Below are 17,696 nucleotides of genomic sequence, written 5' to 3'. Positions count from 1 at the left end.
GCGTTCAGACTTGGAGTTCCGGGTGGGTGATATGGTCCTTCTGAAGGTCTCACCTTGGAAGGGTGTCATCAGGTTCCGGAAGAGGGGCAAGTTGGGTCCCAGGTTTATTGGTCCTTTCAGGGTTTTGGCCCAGGTGGGTCGGGTTGCTTATCGGTTGGATCTTCCTGAGGAACTTAGTCAGATCCACAACACCTTCCATGTATGTCAGTTGAGGAAGTGTCTAGTGGATGAGTCAGCAGTCGTTCCCCTAGAGGATATTCAGGTTGATAGCAGCCTGAATTATATTGAGAGGCCGGTCGCGATTCTAGACCGGAAGACCAAGACCTTGAGGAACAAGGAAATTCAGTTAGTGAAGGTGCAGTGGCAGCACCGGAAGGGGTCTGAGTGGACGTGGGAGGCTGAGGAGGAGATGAGAGAGCACTACCCAGAGATATTTGCAGATTCAGCCGTAGCAGACTTCGAGGACGAAGTCTGAGATAAGTGGGGGAGAATGGGAACGACCCGTCTCCGGTATGATGATTCCATGGTTTTTAATTTTAAAGTTTGCAAGAGGGACTCGGGGAGTTCATAGCCTGACTCGCCGAGTAGGGATGGGATTTCGAGCACGTGTTAGCCGGCGACTCGGCGAGTCCATATTCGGGAGTCGATGAGTCTGCCTGTCTGGAAGAAACCCTAAATCCCCGGGTTGCTCATTATTTAAGCCACCTTATAGCCCCAATCTCGCCTCCTTCACCCTCAGAGAGCTGTGAGAAAACACTAATCCGTTCTTGAGTGATTCAAGTGATCTTGTGTGCATTTTTTTGAAGGCTTGAAGAAGGAAAAGAAGAAAGGAGCAAGGAGAAGAGTTGTAGAGCAAAGATTCAAGGGCAAATCAGAGTTCTTTGAGGTATTCTTCGGATTTCCCCCTGTCTTATGCTTTAAACCTCCATTAGAACTCTTATAGATCTAGTTTGATGCTCTTCTCAAGCCTTATGATTGTATGGATACCCTATTATGCCGAGATATCCTTAGATCTGTTCATCTAGGAGTTGTAGAGCCCAGATCTATTGCCTTTTTGAAGTTACCTTGCATAAGAACCCTAGATCTACCCTTTTAAGTGCCTTTTTAGCTTCTATCCCCTTTTTCATGTGTTTGTACACGTAAAGTTGGAAACTTTACGTGGTGAATCAGCTTAATGGACTCAGATCTATCATTTGTATGTAATGGATTCAAGAAGAATCGAGTTTAGAATAGTTGCATGGTTGTGACTCGGCGAGTCAGAAGAACGACTCGGCGAGTCTAGTCGTGAGTCCCCGATTTCTTCCTTTTTGAGTGATGTCGAGTAGGACCAGTGAGTGGTAGAGTGGACACAACGAGTTTGAGGTTAGATTCAGTAATGGAGGGACTCGGCGAGTTGTTCATACAACTCGGCGAGTCCAAGGCAATCTTCTTAGCTCGAAGAACAACTCGTCGAGTTGTTCATATGACTCGGCGAGTCGGATGCAGATTACCTAAGTTTTGATTCAAAAAGGAAACTCGTCGAGTTGATGCCATACTCAACGAGTAGCAGCGAGTAGGGTCGAGAAGTGAGAATAGGGACTCGGCGAGTTGGCGGCCCAACTCGGCGAGTCAGGTCAACTGTGGGTTGACTTTCACCAGGAGAGTTGACTTTGACCAAGGGTAAAAGAGTCATTTTACCCCAGTACAATGTTTAGCATTGATTGAGTGTGTTTATGGACCTGTAGCCGGGGAGATACCGGAGCAGCAGCAAATAGCTTCCAGAGCCATACACACAGCAGCCAATTCACGAGGTGAGTTTCCTTCTAGTAGGATCAGGGTCTAAGGCCATAAGGCCGGCCCATTTAGTTAGTAGCAGTTCCGGACTTCAGTCCGAAGCAGTAGTTCAGTATGCTTGATGTCTCCGTGATTCAAGCACGTTGTGTGTTTTGTTAGTTGACATGTGTTATGCCATGCTATGATGAGTAGTTCTGGACTTCGGTCCGATGCAGTCAGTTCCAGACTTCGGTCCGATGCAGTTAGTTCTAGACTTCGGTCCGATGCAGTCAGTTCCGGACTTCGGTCCGATGCAGTCAGTTCCGGACTTCGGTCCGATGCAGTCAGTTCCGGACTTCGGTCCGATGCAGCTAGTTCCGGACTTTGGTCCGATGCAGTGGGCAAGGCCCAATATGTGTTTTATACGTATTGTATGGTATGTGGTAGTTTCGGGGAGCTCACTAAGCTTCGTGCTTACAGTTTCAGTTTTGGTTTCAGGTACTTCCGCAAGCAAAGGGAAGAGCTCGGGATGATGGCATCACACACACCACAGCTTCAGTTTTCATCCTGGGAGTTGATTCAGTTCTTGATTTTGATATGATATAGATATGATACAGTTTTCATCACAGTGTTTTTACTATGTTTGAGATACATCACGTATGGTTTTATGATATGATACTCAGATTATGGTTTTTGGTTATATTGAAAAATGAAATTTTTGGGTCGCATTTTTGGGTCGTTTCATTGATACCCTTATAAAACCCTAAAACTCATTCAAAGATGAGGTCTAAACTGAAATAACTAAGGGAAATGATTAAATACCTTCCCAAAAGATGTCCACAGAAGTAGAATTCGGATCTCCTCCCAGCTCCTTGCCTCAATCACTTGTTTCCCAAAACTCCTATACCAAAATTCTTCTCTCAAAGCTTCAACACACAATGGCACACACATACATGAGTAAGAGATGCAAAGGGGGCTGCAAAGGAACTAAAAGAGGGTTGAGCTTCCTTAAATAGGGGTGCAAACCCCGGGAATTAAGGTTTCACTTTCCAACTCCTACTCGTTGAGTCCCACAAAGGACTCGCTGAGTAGATCACTTAATTCGCGATCCAACCCACTGCTACTCGACGAGCAGGGCAACCAACTCGTCGAGTAGGGCCAATACCCAAAAATATCTTTATTTAAAGTATTACCTGAGAGTCGGGGCGTTACACTTTTTGATTGTCTTAATTGAGAAAGAATGAGCTCTATATATAGAGACTCAAGAATTACATTGGATCAAATCTCTAAGAGTAGCCATGCAAGGCATACTAGACAATAGGGAGTATTACAGAAAAGTAGATAAAGTTAAACTAAGTAAAGAGTAAGTAAGATTGCGGTTGGATGATGACTTCGGATGAGGTTGCTGAGGAGGGTTTGACTGCAGATCCTTGAGAGTTGCAGTAGACGAAGTTTAAAAGGGTCACTTCCATGATTCGACAAACCAGGAATCTTGGAGAATGTGTGAGACCTCTCAGGGTATGTTTTGATCCTAACATTTATGTGTTTATCCTCAATACGGTGGTCACACGACATGGAGCAGGAGGCTCGGGATCTGGGTCAGGATCGGGATCGGGCTCGGACGCGGTATCCGAGCAGGTTGATGATGGATTACGCGATTTCATCGTGTCTGAGATTATGAGAGGTATCCTTGAGTTGACCATGGTCATTTTTGAGTCGATCAAGGAGGGGATCATCGAGTTAATGGAGGATTGCCTCCAAGCATTCAGGAGTAATTTGGCATTTGGCCAGGCGAGTACTCGTACACTGTCCTTAAAGGACTTTAGAGGGAGTGGTGTGCCGGATTTTCACGGGGCGAAGGACCCCATTACTGCCAGGAGATGGATTGCAGGCATTGAGTCTGCATAGTTGACGAGCTTCTGCCCGGAAGGGTCGAAGGTCCGCTTTGCGGCAGGATGTTTGAGAAACAGAGCTAGAGATTGGTGGGAGTTGGTTAGTGACTCATTGGGAGCCCCGACCGTCGATTCTATGACGTGGTCAGACTTTGTGACCAGATTCAGGGCGGATTTCATGCCTGCTGTAGAGCTTCAGCAGCTGCCCAGGTAGTTTTTGGACATGAGACATAATACGGAGACTGTGGCGGCGATCACCGCCAAGTTCTGGGAGAGGGCTCTTTTGGTGCCCCAGTATACAGGCGATGAGGATATGAGGAGGACCCGCTATCACGACATATTGAGAGTCGACATCCGGGAGCATGTTAGCTTCTTGGCATGCCCGACCTTGGACTCTATGATTTCCAGGACGCGGGAGAGGGAGATCGATTTAGAACACCTCTGGAAGAGGATGGCCGAGACTGGGCAGGTTACTGGGGTTTCGGGGAAGAAACCCAAATGATTCGACTCTAGGTCGAAGGGCCAGCAGGGCCGAGACCGCTATAGAAAATGCGGTCAGACACATGAGGGAGCTTGTCGCACTGGGTCAGGTTCTAGCTGCTATAAGTGTGGCAAGGCTGGGCATTTTGGAAGGGATTGTACTGCCCCCACCCCCATAGTGCAGATGTCAGACCTGATTTGGTTTCATTGCAATTAGAGGGGCCACAAGAAGGCCAATTGCCCTAGATTGAAAGCAACAACAACAGCGGTGCCAATCCCAGTAGCAGCGCGGGTTACAGATGGCTGAAAGGCCAAGGTAGAGGCTCTAGTGGTGCGGAGCCAAGCATTTCAGTTGACAGCCGAGGAGGCATGCGCTGCACCCGATGTGGTGACAGGTATGGTTTCTTCTCTTATTTCCTTATGTTATGTCGTTGTGATTTTGATATGTTATGTGAATGATCTGTTTAGGATCGTTCCATGTGAATGGTATCCCGGTTCAGGTGTTGTTTGACTCGGGTGCTACCCGATCATTTGTTTCTATTGCGCTTAGCAAGAAGTTTCATGAGTCTTCGGGCATGCAAGACTGCCCTCTAGAGGTTGAGATTGCGGACGATGGGTCAATGCGAGCATCAGAGGTCTACCGGGATTGTGTATTGAGGTTGTTTGAGGAACGTTACATGGCAGACTTAGTTCCCATACCTTTGCGGGGGAACAAGGTTATTGTTGGTATGGATTGGCTAAGCCCCAATGAGGCAGTGATCGACTGTGCTCAGCAGTTGGTGCAGATCAGGACCCTAAAGGGGGGAGAGCTGGTGATCCAGGCGGAGAGGCCATAGCGAGGACCAGCTTTATGTTCAGCAGCGAGAGCGAGGCGCTACCTCCAGCAGGGTTGCGCAAAATTTTGCGCCTATGTTACGGATAACCAGGAGGCGGGTAAGGCGACGGTGCGCGATGTGCCCGTGGTACGAGAGTTTGCGGATGTATTCCACGAGGAGTTGCCTGGGATACCTTTGGAGAGGTAGGTGGAGTTCAGGATCGAGCTCATCCCTGGTGCATCTGGGTTACGTATGAAGAATATCCGATAGACTATGGAATGTGTGATTTTTGTCTCATTCCATGTTCCTTGTTTGGTTGTGGGTTTAGGGAAGATGCACGAAATTAACTGTCTGTTTGATATTGGCTTATACTTAACTAGTATGAACTAAGTAGTTATAGAAGGAATGGGTTTAATTAAGCTTTTCATAAGAAAATATTGGATTTTCTTGAGGAACAATATCAACAGATATCAAAGGACCAATACAGTTAAATTTAAAAGTATCTAGTCTTTAGGGTTATATACTTGAAGATCTGACTTGCAATGGGATGTGTGACTCCGCCTCACTTCCTGTTCCTTATTTGGTTGTGGGCTTGAGGCAGAACCACACAATCAATTGTTTGTCAGATCTGGTTTGTATATGATTTGTATACACTAAGTACTCGCAGGAGGAACTAGTAAGAACCATTTTTTTACATAACCTTCACTACATAAGAAAATATAAGGTTTTCTGGAGAAACACAACGCACTCTTCAAAAGAACACATAACAGTTTTCTAAAACAAAACACTTATGAATTCACCAGCTTAACGTTGATACTCTTTCAAAACCTACTTGTATTCTCAGGACATTAGTAGATATGTACACGCTCAGGGTTCAAGAAGATGGAGCATAGTAACTTCGAGTCTTTACTTGTTATTTACTTTTGGAGTCAGTTGTCTATGATTCGAAAAAAATGTAAACATTATACTATGAATACAATGGTTGTTGTTGCTTGGATTACTATTATTCAATTGTTGTGATACTATACATGACGTCATCCACCCCCGAATGTTTTCGCCATTCCGGTTTGGGGGTGTGACAGATTGGTATCAGAGCATTGTTTATAGTGAACTCAGTATATCAACCAGTAAACAATATACAACTAGAAATACAATGGGCGTACGTGCTCTGACTAAAAGTATACTTTTAAAATATAAGTATTTTACGAGAATTATACTAACAAGCATGCATATTAAGAACAAGTATTACAATAAGATCAAATAAGAACAAAACAAACAAAAGTATTTAGATGTTGGACACTACAGTCAAACCTAAGCAGTTATGTAATCATATCTATAACAAATATAACCTGATCAACTATATTTATTTGAGATACGACCAACATGTGTTTGGGAGTGATAGTGGTGTTGCAGCGAGTCGAAAACTTACCTAAATCTAATATACAAAGGATCTCTAGAACAAACATAAAGATAAAATACTATAGGAGTATTTTAGGCACTATAACAAACTTATATGAAATCTAAAAGACCTTTACTGGCAGGTCTATAGTTACGAAGTGCATGCTTCCTGGGTTATATATAATTAGGATCTTATAGACTTAGAATTGGTGATCATTGCTCTATAACCTGTTCCTTGTTTGGTTGTGGTTTTGGAGTCAGATCACCTATTCGAAGGACTATTTGATTTTGGTTATATACAACTTGCATACACTGCTTGACTACAAGAGGAACCAGTTTGGATCATTAATAACTTCAGAAGAAATGTTTTACTTAATCTCATAAGATTCTTTAGACATTCCCATTCTCGCGCGTACAACCTAGATATAGACAGCAACTCCACTACAACCACCAGCAGAGAAGTCGATGAGGAATAAAAAAGGATTCATAAAGAGGATTCTGAGGAGGAATCATCGAGGAGGCAAATCTTCCATTTGGAGGTAATGGAGATCAGTGGTAGAACTCAAAGCGTGATCTACAATGAATAGGAAAACCATAAGAAAGTCCAGAGACAACAAATCCCCACAACTGAATTCAGGACCATCATAACTAGGGAAGGAAACCCCTCCCAAGGCGCGCAAGGTGGTAGGGCACCATATACGTCATACTAATAATTAACTAATTAATGAAAACTAGTGAGTTAGTGATTACATTGCTCACACTAGGTGTCAGGCTTATCGCCTTTATCATATTAACTAGTAACGGTAAACCAGGTCACAGGACTTCATGAAGAGGGTAGTCAATATCAAATTCAGAAGTCTAATTTTGCCTAGACCTCTGTTATGAACTGCTTCAAGAGTTAGAACATGAAACACTCAGAATTAAGATAAATTCGATTCGGATAACCCTCGACTTGTAACCACTAAGGACTTACCCTCGTTTTATCTTTTAGCCCTTATGGTAGAAAGATGCCACCGAAGAAGTCGAACAAAAACAAAAACAAAAACAAAGCACCACCGCCGCCACCTCCTCAGTATGATCCGGTTGTCTTTCGGGCGGTAATATCAGCCGCAGTGACAACTGTCATCACTCAAATCCGTGCAAGTGGTACCGGTGGATCGGATAGTGGTACCAACAGCTCTAACCATGGATACATAAGGGAGTGCTCGTACCAATACTTCATGAATTGTGGACCTAAAACCTTCGATGGAAGTGGAGGAGTCATCACTCTAATGTGATGGTTCGAGAAGACAGAGTCGATTTTTGATTTATGCGCGTGCCCAAAAGGGAGCAAAGTGAAGTTCGCTACTTGCACCTTCTCTGACAGAGCCCTCACATGCTGGAATAGCCATGTCAAGTCATTGACTCTTCCAATAGCAAACGCAATGGGCTGGGAAAATCTAAAGGAGATGATGCTGGAAGAGTAATGCCTAAGAGGCGAAGTACAGAAACTAGAGCATGTGTTGTGGAATATTACCATGGCAGGCTCATACATTGTAACATACACCGATATGTTTGGCGATTTGGCTACACTATGCCCTGAGATGGTTACACCAGAAAGCAAGAAGGTAGAGAGATACATATGGTGACTACCTTCTCCAATCCAAGGAAACGTATTAGGATCGATACCTCTTACGTTTAAAAGTGCCAAACGTCTGGCTTGAACATTGGTGGACTATGGAATTCGCCATGGCAAAATGGACCCTGTTCCTAAGTCAACCAAAGGAAGTGATGATGAACAAAAGTCCGAGAGCGGGAAGAAAAGACAATCAACACAAGAGCCCTCTAATCGACAACAGAGGGGTGTGACCTATGCTGCCACGACCCCAGCCACTCCAGCACCCGAAAGTCGTTATGCTAGAACCTCCCTTAATGTAATAAGTGTAACTTTCATCATATCGGAAGGTGTCGGGAGCTGTATTGCAAGAACTGCCTTAGAAGGGGACACACCATCCGTTTCTGTAGGGCACCGACATGACCAATCTCTCAGTTCCCATTTGAGGAAGTAAGTCAGACCTACTACGAGTGTGGTGAAACGGGACACTACAGGAGAGATTGCCCATTGGCTAGAAACCCTGGTGAAGAAGGAAGTGTGCTGATGATCACTGCAAGAGAGTCTACCTTGGAACCACCTGAGAACAGCGGTACGTTTCCCAAATAAATCCCAACTATAATAATTTCTTCCTCGTCTAAACAAGGCACATAGTTTATGTAGAAACTAAATACCATTTTCTGGTAAGGTATAATGACTTAGTGTAAACATTAGAGCCATATATAATTAAGAACTTACAGACTTAGAATGCGTAATTCCGCCTTATATCATGTTCCTTGTCTGGTTGTGGATTTAGGGCAGAGTCACTCAGTCGACCGTCTTATCAATCATAATTATATATGACTTGTAGACATCAAGCGATTATAGAGGAACCAGATAGGGATCATAATATTAAGTATCAATCACCAGAACGATTTCCCTCGTTAGGGAACACTTAATACAATACAAAACTTTCGTAGTAGTAATATCAAGATCAAAATAGAAAGCTCTAGAAATGTACACACAGATGCACCAATGTACTAACAAAACGCTCATCCCAAACTAACTTAAGTCGAAATCTGACGATGTCATCCTGCCTAGTCTAACTGAGTCCACGCTATACCAATTCCATGTGTCACCAAGGAGACCCTTTGCCTTAAACCGACCGAATAACAAAAGTCTCGTCACTCTAAACGACAAACTAGATGCGAACCTCGGAACTGTCTCTTGTTTCAAACCTCCAAGTACTCATGCAAGGAGTGTGATATCCTCTCGTAACCTTCCCTAAGTATTCCTGACAGACCTCTTGGAAATACTACTCGCGCAGTAAGTCAAGCTCAAGCACAGAGGCTAGGGACGGATACGATTATGTTATCAATGTTTGGTGTATACGTGAGAGGGGTATATAATTAAGATTCTACGGGCTTAGGATGTGTGTTTCCGCCCTATATCCTGTTCCTTGTCTGGTTGTGGACCTGGGGCAGAACCACCCATCCGACCGTCTTATCAATCTTAATTATATATGACTTGTGTACACAAGGCGGCGATAGATAAACCAGGCAAGAGTCCTACCATGAACTTCATGACTAAAGTTGCTCAAGACTACAAATGGACATCCTACCAAGTTGGATGAACATAGACAAGCAAGTCAAACCCACGTTCTCCATAAATCAGAACAACATATCCAAAAATGATGATCTGTTGAAGCAACTAGTGAGGATCCGAATTTGTTGAAGGAACGCAAGGATTGAATGGAACCAAAGTAACCGTCTCTTTTCCTTATCCTTAACCGTCCACTTGGAGTCCAAATTTCGGGACGAAATTCCCTCTATCGGAGGGATGATGTGACAACCTGAATCTTTTTCCGTCAATATTAGCCCGATTCCGTCAATGAAAATTTGAATTTTATTGAATTCCGTTAAATTCCTTTGGTTTGGAAAATCATTTAGTTATATAATTGAATTTTATAGATGATTCAGAACCAAAATCGCGCGAAAAACCTGAATCTTCTTTGAAAAATCAGAAGTTTTCGAGCTTTGTGATGTTTATAGCCATACACCTGTTTACGGCTAGTGACAGGTGGCCCCCACCATCGACCATACACCCAGCCTATAAATATGGGACTCCCACCTTCATTTGAACTTTTCTGGCCGAAAACTCTCCCACTCTCTCTCTAACCTTTCAACCGTAAACACCAAAAACACCCTTATTCTTCCAAAAATCATCGTGAATCGTCATTGGGAGTTGATTTGGAGCATCTAGAACACATTTTTCATCAAATCTAGCATCCTTGTTCTTCAGTGTATGACCGTACACCCTTCAAATATGCAAATCTTCATTGACCGTAAACTAGTTCACGGTCGTACACACTTCAAACCTTCAAATTCCGTAAACCCTTCAAGAGGCAGTTCACAATCGTAAACTCCCTTTACGGCCGTAAACCCCATTCATGGCCGTAAACACTCCCTTAGTGGTGCATTAGACTAAAAACCTGCTTTCCTCGATTCAATCAAGTCATGGTAACATTCCTTAACCAAAAGCAAGTGTTTTTCTAACACTTTATCTAACGAAATTGCTAATTTAGATACATATATGTATTTAATTGTTATTAGGATTCTGTTACACACCACGTACAACAAACTCGTTGGTCATCATATCTAGTCTCGTGGTCCGGCATGCACACACAACTAACAGTGAGTTCATACCCCTACACTTTTATGACTTTTAACCTTTTCAGGGTGAATACAAGTAAAAGCACGAGTAATCTTGTGTTTAAAAATATAATTTGGTTTATTATATTTTCCTATCATTAAAACACATTGAACGTAGAACTTACTAAATATGGTAAACGTAGTTACTACTCAATTTGCAGACAGTTTTACAAACATGCTAAGATACAAACGTTGCAAACACAGTTTTTCAAACAAGGAAACAAACTTATGAATTATGAAATAAAAGGTACTATTTTATAAGGATTCATGTTAATAACAAAAAAGGAGTGTTCATAGTATTATTCGTGGATTCGTTGAGAGAACTACAATGTAAGACAGGTCTTCTTGGAAGTGTACCCCTTGTAACTAGAGTCTCATGGAGGGAGAGCGTGAGTTTGTGTATGGATCTATACGGGAGTGACAATCCCACACTCTGACTATTAGTTACAGTCAACCTAGGGTGACAAACATCATTCAGTTCACGACGTCCGAAGTACATCGTAATGTTTATCGTCATAGTATGGTTATAAGAACTCACTGGGGAAACAATGAATCGTTCACATAATAATGTACTTAATAATCAGTCGTCAGGGTTAATAACTAGGGATTACTTAGGATGTACACGAGGGTGATACAAAATTAACATCCGACATGCAGTGGGTTGTGTGACTTCCGCCTCATTCCCTGTTCCTTCTTTAGTTGTGGTTTTAGGGCAAAATCACCCAATCGACTGTCTGTTCGATCTTGATTTCTATAACTCGTATGTACTAAGTGATCACCGGAGGGTATTAACAACACTTTCAGTATACAGAACAACACGTGTTCAACTAGTTTTACTTACGTAATAAAACTACTATACACTATTAGTGGTAGCCATGGTTTTTAAACAGAACAATGCTTAAACAACATTAGTATGGTAAATACTTGTACTCTTCAATTTGGAAATGATAATTCAATAACTTACAATTAAGGAAAATGTAGGATTTTCCAGGATAAACATCAGTACTTTACAAATAATGGGATTAATATTCAATTAACGAATATTCACTACTAATTCTATAATTCCTTAGTCTATGCATCCGGGTTATGTATGAAGAATATCCGATAGACTATGGAATGTGTGATTTCCGCCTCATTCCCTGTTGCTTGTTTGGTTGAGGGTTTAGGGAAGATCCACAAAATTAACTATATGTTCGATATTGGTTTATACATAACTAGTATGAACTAAGTACTTATAGAAGGAATAGGTTTAATCAAGCTTTTCATAACAAAATATTGGATTTTCTTGAGGAACAATATCAACAAATATCAAAGAACCAATACAGTTAAATTTGTAAGTATCTAGTGAATACTTCAGGGTTATATACTTGAAGATTCGACTTGCAATGGGATGTGTGACTCCGCCTCACTTCCTGTTCCTTGTTTTGTTGTGGGCATGAGGCAGAACCACACAATCGATTGTTTGTCCGATTTGGTTTGTATATGATTTGTATACACGAAGTACTCGCTGGAGGAACTAGTAAGAATCATTTGGTTTTAAATAACATTCACTACATAAGAAAATATAAGGTTTTCTGGAGAAACACAATACACTTTTTGAAAGAACACAGAACACTTTTCTAAAAAAAACGCTTATGAACTCACTAGCTTAACGCTGATACTCTTTCAAAACCTACTTGTATTCTCAGGACATTAGTAGATAGGTACACGCTCAGGGTTCAAGAAGATGGAGCATAATAGCTTCGAGTCTTTACTTGTTATTTACTTTTGGAGTTAGTTGTCTATGATTCGAAAAAAATGTAAACATTATACAATTAATACAATGGTTGTTGTTGCTTGGATTACTATTATTCAATTGTTGTGTTACTATACATGACGTCATCCGCCCCCGAACGTTTTCTCCATTCCGGTTTGGGGGTGCGACAAGTGAGTTCCCCCATCATACCACATACCATATAATCACAAAACGCCTAGCATATATGGGTGCTAGCCTCCCCTTCGGTCTCTTTCAGCTAGTAACTGCCTAGCATATCTGGGTGTTGGCCTCCCTTCGGTCACTTTCAACTGGTAACTGCCTAGCATATTTGGGTGCTGACCTCCTCTTTGGTCTCTTTCAACTGGTAATTGGGGACTACTTCACCCTTACCACTACCACATAATACCCTACCATAAACATATAAATCATATACAGCGTAGCATATCTGGGTGTTGGCCTCCCCTTCGGTCTATTTCAACCGGTAATCGGGGACTATTTCACACTACCACTACCACATAATAACATAGCATACTAGCACATAAAGCATAATAGATAGTGGCATACAATTATTATTATCACAAACACAATCATCTCAACTATAATCAATACTAGTGGGCCAACATTGGTGCCTTCGACCCACTCCTACTAGAAAGTAACTCACCTCACACTACTGAAGTCCTGCAGATAAAACCCTAGTTACTCGATGACAGATTCCCGAACTGTCAACATCAAAACAACACCCAATTAATAATTAGATTTCAACACATAACCATAAGTCCATGCTTGAGGTAAAAGACTACTTTAAACCTATCTTAGCTTGATTCAAGCGCAAGGCCCAATCCAAAGGCCCAAAAGTCAAATTATGAACCAAAGCCAAACATATGGTCCAATTTTGCAAATTGGGCCCAAATCTTTACATGGTCTTACCCTAAGTCCCAACCATTTATTCTAGTCCAAACATTTGGCATTCCAATGGTCCAACATCTCATAATCATCAAGGCCCAGTTATGGCCCATCTATGGCCCAATTTTCCAAATTGGGCCCAAAACCCTCACATGGGCCTTGCCCTAAAGTCCATCAAAATATTCTAGTCTATATGCTTGTTCTTGGATGGCTCATCAATAGCCCAATCACTAAAGCCCAATAGAAAGGCCCAACTCAAGGCCCAACCAAAATTAGGGTTTTAACATAAAATTACGATCAGGGTTAAGTGTTTCTTATTTAACCCATTTAGGACTTAATCTATTAAGTCCTTCAATCTACTAGGTCAACATAAAATGTTGTCAGGATTAATTCATGATACCAATCCAATGGTCCAAACTTGCGGGTCCCGATAATTCCAAATTAAAATATACAAAATTAGGGTTTTTAGAACCCTAATTAGGGTTTCCAATCCAGTCACAACCCAATTAGTCCATTTGTTAAGGTTTTAGGTTAATTAACTTTTAATTAAGTCGGGCACCACCCACTACCACCTCGGGTAGTGGTGGTCAATGGCGGCTCACAGCAGTGGCTACCACCTCATGGTGGTGGTTATGATTTTTGCTAAAAAAATGTCCAAGCATCCCAAAATAAAAATCACACACAAACGCACACAACCACCCAAGGTGGCGGCTGGTGGCAGGAGAATGGCGGTGTGAGGCGGCAACCACCACTCCACGGAAGCGATGGGTTGTTTTCCTTGATTAATCCGGCCATACAATACATTTTACAATGCAATATCTAAATAAACACACACACACAGCCACCCTTGTGGTGGCCGGTGGTGATGCAAGGTGACAGCCACCACCTCACGGTGATGGTAACTTTTTCTCGGTTTTTCAGCCAAACAAACATACACACGCCCTTTTTGCTCGGAGAATGAACCTAACCACCCACCTTGTGGCATACCGAAACGACAATGACACGGGAAAGCAGACATCAGCGGTGTTGACTGCGGCACCCACCATGGTTAGCCGCCATGGTGGTTCTTCTCTGTCATCGGCCAACAAACACATGCACCTACAGCTTGCAATCGACACCACCATCAGGAACACATGATGTAACCAAAACACGTACCCATTTCCTCCTCTTTGGGGTGACAGACGCAACCGGATCACCACAAACAGGTGGCCGCTTGGAGCGACGGTGGCGACGGAACACAGGAAGCGGCATAGCAACTGAGGACGAAGAAGATTTTGCGCTTGAGATCGACAGAAGCAGCGTAGCACCATAACAGAAACTGTGAATGAGATGAGAGAGGTTCGTTTTCTCTAAATACAAACGGTAGCAGAGACAATCGAGCTTTGTCATCATCGGCGACGATGGAACCGTGGCAAAGAACGACTTCACCAGAAGCAACGCTTGTGACCTTGACAGCGGAGAGGGGTGGCGGCACTGGAGGTGGTTGAAGGGAGGGTGGCGGCTGGAGATAATTCATTAGGATTAGGGTTTATCGCATGCTGACGGGTTATATACCCGGTTATGAAAAGCTTTCCCATATTTACAATACCAGCCCCTCCATCCTAATTCCTTTCAAATAAAGTCCATAATTTACCCTTTTTGCCCTCAGCATTCCGAATTTATTTCAATTTAGGTCCAATACTTACCAAACAACCCTCCACTTTGAGAATCTTTTGCAAAACAAATCTAGAAATTACTTTTTTAACCCCCAAAATCTCAATTAGGACATATTCAGCCCTTCCTTCTCTTTTTCTTTCAAATTAAATCCAAATTTTCCCAAATAGCCCCTCCTCTACTAAATATTTTCAATATAAAAATGAGCCCAATTTATTATCCTTTAGCTATATGTTCAAATATTCTTTCCACTACCAACCCTGAAAGCACTCTTTAGACCTCCAAATCAAATTATAATACCAATTCCACACTTTTTCACTGAACTCTTTATTTAAATCTAAACATATATCGAAATAAAATAATACATAAAACACATCTTTAGATTTTAGGGTTTGTCTTGGAAAGGGGGTGTTACAACTCTCCCCCACTTAAATTAGATTTTTGTCCTCGAAATGATTCCTTACCATTCCTGCCATGCCAAACAACTTGTGCAAGACGGTAACAACCATAAGCATACCCTACCCTTTCCAAGGCAACAAAAACCATCCCTCATAGGGTTCCAAAACCCGAAGATAAACAAATTCCTTGCAACATGATCACATCTACTCAGTCTGAAATCTATAGTCTCAAGATGGTCTGACTCCCTAACAGATTGTCGATACTGAATCATTATTGTTGAACCACATCCACTTATCTCTCAACTAACTATTCAACTTCTGATAACTGGAGGTTCCCACGGGAAAATAGAACCACATACCTAATTACCCCTACATATCAGTTATACTTGGTCAAGGCTAAGATAATCCCACTGTGAGTGACATAGCATAACCGAATCCATATGTTACTCTAACCATACATGATATCCTAAAACACTAATACTGACCGAAACAACATGCTACCACCCGTCTGCTTTCCAAAATCCACCGAGACCTCCCTCGTCTCAATTCGTTCGTCAGTCACCTGAATACTGGGATCCGAACTGGTTGCGGAGCCAAAACACTCTCATGTAGTCGCCTCACACGACTTTCGAACGAAATCTTTCTCTATCAATAGTTGCCACTAGTTATCTTGCCACTGTGGCTCTAGCGACCTCCTAATCCAACCGATCAGGTCCATTCGTCGAATCCTAACGTCATCAAATCTAAGGCTAAAAGTGATTGCTACATGACTAAGGGTAGCCTTATATTACAAACGACACTAAACAATCCATTGCTTCCTTGATCCCATGACTTCAATGGTGTTCCTATGGCCTTATCACTAGCTCAACCAAGTCTAATTCATCTGGGGAAATTCGTAAACCAATCTGTGGATTAGCCACACCCTCACTACTGCACCAAAATTGGTGGGTGTTATGGCCCTTCCCTCGACGTAACAACACTCCCAAGCTAACTTTCAGGATTATCTAGGTGCCCGACCTAACCCTTCGGTCTATCCAATCGGATACTGCTGAGAATATATGGGTGCTTGACCTACCCCTTAAGTCTATCCGACCGGATACTGTTACAACACTTGGCATTATCTTCCAACCTAGTGAATGTTACGGATACACCCGCAGACTTGCACACTCGAGCACTATCTACCAACCTTGTGTATGCTACGGCTACACCCACAGACTTACACACTGAAGTTCAGTGCTACGGCTACACCCGCAAACCTACAACACTCAACTGAACTTGGGTCCTAACTAGATCTCTAACCTCGTCCCCAAAACGTGCTATCCGATGCCAAGGAAAAGCATAAACCAATTGTTGGAACATTTTCTGAACTCCCAACTTACCGAATCCTCAACCTAGATGGCCACCCGACCTCCTTCCTCCCTGACGAGGATGCGAAACTCCTCCTAGTTTCAAACCTATTTCTGTTCCTAAATACTCTATTGATTCTCCCCCCAGATTTGAGTCCAGACACACATGAAAGTGTGTCTGAATCCATCAAACCAGGGCTCTGATACCAACTTGTAACATCCCAAAATTTAAGACCAAAAATTTCATTTATAATTAAGTTATTATAAACGCAACAGTATAAAAACATCCATAATAACACCTCATGTCAAAACCCAAAATGTCAATAATCAAAACATGTTATAATAAAACAATATCATAGTGTAATCCCAAAGATCTCATGTGCGGAAAACATAGTGTGATGCACTGCGATTTAGTCGACTACTTTCCTTTTAAAACAAAAACTGAAAATCGTGAGCATGAAGCTTAGTGAGTTCCACCATCATACCCCATACCGTATAATCACATAACGCCTAGCATATCTGGGTGCTGGCCTCCCCTTCGGTATCTTTCAACTGGTAATTGCCTAGCATATCTGGTTGATGGCCTCCCCTTCAGTCTCTTTCAACCGGTAACCAGGAACTATTTCACCCTACCACTACCACATAATACCCTACCATAAACATATAAATCATATACAACATAGCATATCTGGGTGTTGGCCTCCCCTTCGGTATCTTTCAACCGATAATCAAGGACTATTTCACCCCTACCACTACCACATAATTACATAGCATACTAGCACATAAAGCATAACAGATAGTGGCATACCATATAATTATCACAAAAACAATCATCTCAACTATAATCAATACTAGTGGGCCGGAATTGGTGCCTTCGACCCGCTCCTACTAGAACGTAACTCACCTCACACTATTGAAGTCCCACAGATAAAACCCTAACTACTCGATGACAGATTCCCGAACTGACAACATCAAAACAACACCCAATTAATAATCAGGTTCCAACAAATAACCATAAGTCC

This window comes from Lactuca sativa, chromosome 5 (genome assembly GCF_002870075.4).
Source record: "Lactuca sativa cultivar Salinas chromosome 5, Lsat_Salinas_v11, whole genome shotgun sequence".
NCBI lineage: Eukaryota > Viridiplantae > Streptophyta > Magnoliopsida > Asterales > Asteraceae > Lactuca > Lactuca sativa.
The sequence above is the reverse complement of the archived record's forward strand: the minus strand, read 5'-3'. Positions refer to the sequence as shown.